Source organism: Choloepus didactylus, chromosome 13 (assembly GCF_015220235.1).
Source record: "Choloepus didactylus isolate mChoDid1 chromosome 13, mChoDid1.pri, whole genome shotgun sequence".
NCBI classification, from domain to species: domain Eukaryota; kingdom Metazoa; phylum Chordata; class Mammalia; order Pilosa; family Megalonychidae; genus Choloepus; species Choloepus didactylus.
In genome coordinates, this window is record NC_051319.1 from 99,221,504 (window position 1) to 99,224,698 (window position 3,195).

General features: G+C 40.5%; 1 non-coding gene across 1 annotated transcript; it reads left to right on the top strand.

The window, feature by feature from the left end:
- Positions 1-388: 388 nt before the first annotated feature.
- On the top strand, positions 389-492 carry LOC119508633. Its single transcript, XR_005211533.1, has one exon. It is a non-coding gene; the product is annotated as a U6 spliceosomal RNA (small nuclear RNA).
- Positions 493-3,195: the final 2,703 nt, after the last annotated feature.

Below are 3,195 nucleotides of genomic sequence, written 5' to 3' on the forward strand. Positions count from 1 at the left end.
CCAGCGTCCTTCTAAAAGGGACAAATCTGCTCTCTGATTCTCCAAATGGGAGAACCCAGTTTATTATTAACAATGTTATTCTTAGGTGGAGTATGGTGTCACTTTATCAAACAATAGTGTCTTATAGTCAAACTGTGGGTGAAATTCAGTGCTCTTTACCCCTAAATAGAATCAAGGAGCTCAGTTGCAAATATTTCAATAAAAAGCAAAAACATGAGCTGCACAAGCCTCTGCGCGCCAAGCCTAAAGTTGTAACTGGAGTGATTGGAAGGTTCCACCATCTCAAAGTCACATCAGCCCACCCGCAGATAGAGACCCTTTTAAAAGAGGGTCTCATGAGGTTTTACCACCACCATGAACCACCACAAGACACTCAGATCACATTTGAGTGCTCGCTTTGGCAGCACATATACTAAAATTGGAATGATACAGAGATTAGCCTGGCCCCTGTGCAAGGATGGCACACAAATTTGTGAAGCATTCCATATTTTTGAAGAGAATCAGATAATCTCCATTCGTAATCCCCACCCATGTAAATTAATTATTTTATAAATACTAGATAAAGTACACATGCTTGCTTCCTGTATATCTACAATTGAGAAGAAAACGGCAAATTATTATTTTGCCTTTAGTTCAAAATAATGTCACTGCAGCCTGGACAAATTATGACAAATTCACATATTTGAAATAAAATCTCTGAAAAGATTAAGTATATTTAAATGGTATTAAAGTCCAGAGCTACAGGGCTTGCGTGTATTCACACTTAAGTTAATATATACATTTGGATGATGGTATTCCTTGCTAACATATTAGTGCTAGTATTTTTTATTGTTTTCATACTATAATTTAAAAATTAATGTGAGCATTTGTTGCTAAATTCACAGAAGACTTAGTGATGTTCAAATTCTCAGGAATTAAGGATTAACCATAATACTGTCAGTTCTAATTAGATCTTGTAAAAGATGGCAAGTTTGCTACCTCTCTTGTGTGCCCCCTCAGCCCCCTTTCCAAGAATAGAATACAATATGTATCAACATCGATAAATGTAATTTCAGAAAATAAAAGACCACATCTGAAAAAGATATTTGATGACATGGGGAAAAACTGATAATTGAAAATGAAATTGGAAAATTAGGACAGAAATGGCATACAATGTGATCACAACTCTGTAAAAATATACATAGAGGAAGATAAGCAGAAAGCAACATACCTAATAATTGGCAGTGCTCTGGGTCAATTAGTAAGATTATAATTTCTTTTCTCCTTGGCATGAACTCACAGAGTACCTCACTCCATGTTTCTCCTCAACTTCCTTGTCCTACTGAAGAAGGAAATTGGGCCTGATGGCCTGTACTTGAAAGAAACACATGATTTCTCAGATATTATTGCTTCAGTCAAGGCTAAAATAAGCTTCCAAGTTAAAAAAATAAAAGTGAATCAATTTAAGTTAAAATAGTGAATAAAGAATAATGCAGGTAGTGCTTGGCTATGATAAACAACTGATGTTTAGACAAGTCTTCATTAGCATATTCACGTTTTGAAGAAAAAAAAAACCTTTTAAAATATGTACAGATATCTGACCTGGCCTGGTGCAGGGCAGATAATCCACTGCTACCCTTGAGATTCCTGCTCCAAAGGGGGGCTGGGCTGAGAATCACAAAGAGGGGCAGATCTCCACCAGTGAGCCTGTGGAAGTTTAGTGGCACTGAAACAGAAGGCAATGCTTGAATTTTACTCTTTTACCTGGGGTGAATTCCAGGAGGGCAGTAATCCATGGGGCTCTACCTGGAGCCCCTTCCTGACCCAGTTTGTCTTCAACTTTAGTTTGGATACTGCTTACCCATGGCAGGTCCTTGGTAATATTCACCAGAAGATAAAGATCAAAGATGACTGCTGAGATAGTTAACTACTGTGCACCTAACTATACCCAAATCTCTTACTTCACATTAAAAAGGACTTCCTTAGAAATAGTCAATGGACAAAAAATATTAAGAGAATAAAAGAGAGAAGGGAACTACCATTCACTGAATGCATACAATGTGCTAAAATTTATTTAAGAAACATAGTATCTTTTATTTAATGCAAACCTCACAAAAACTAAGATATAGAAATCAGGCTCTCCATTTAACTGATGGAGAAACTGAGCCTCAGTGAGGTTAAATAATTTGCCCAAGGTCACCCAGCTAGTAGTTGAGCAAGGATTCAAACCTACCAAGTCTGTCGTCAAAGCCCAAGATCTTTTACCAAACCACACTGCTCCTTCTCTCTAAAAGGATCTTATATATATGAAGAAAGGTAGAAGGCAATGGGGATAGAGGGAGATAGATAAATAGAGAAGGAGGAAATGAGCTGCAATTGCCAAGCTTCCAGGTGATTGACGGCCTTTTTCACTTTCCATCCAGATGTTAGCATTGTAGAAACATGCTCAGAAAAAGAATTTGTAAAGAAACAAACAGCAAAAGCACAGGGCAGCATTGTGGGCTTAGCTCCTGGGCTCTGCATTTGTTGGATTACTGCCTGCTGCTCCAAAAGTGAGTCCCTCTGGCCAGTAGGCAAATATGGGTTCCACTGCATATGAAATTAACAGGAACAGGTCTTCCATGTCTGCCAGACAGACAACTCTGGCTGTAATCTAATCGCGCCCCTTGGAGCCCCAGCCGGCAATCTCTCTTTCCCTCACCCTGTCACAAATGCCATCGTGTTGCATCACAGATCCCCTCTCACACGCACAGCCCAGGCAGGACACTGGGACCTGTCTTGGCCACACATCCACAGATCAGCAGGGTCAGCCCTGGTTCTGCACAGTTCACAAAGGCCAAACCAAGCATGAGACTCAGAGGGGCCCTGCCGGAAGGCAGGCTGAGCTGGCCAAGGGAGGTCATGGCTTGGAGGCTTTCTCTTGGCCAGAGCCCAGGTTTATCGCAGCTGCACACTGCAGATCTGCTTGCAGCAAGATACTAGAGACAAAAATTAAAGAAAAGGAAATAATTGAGGGATGCCTCCTGAAATGCAATTATGTGGAAAAAGAAGTGAGAAAAAGTATAATAAAAATTCACCCGAGCATCCACATTTGAGATCTGGTGACCATAATGAATGCTGTGTCATTAAGTGACCTGAGGTATAGAAGATAAGGGACTGCCTGGTGCAGATCGTTTGGGGCACCGGGAGCCTGCATTGGGTCAGCATGGACCCTCC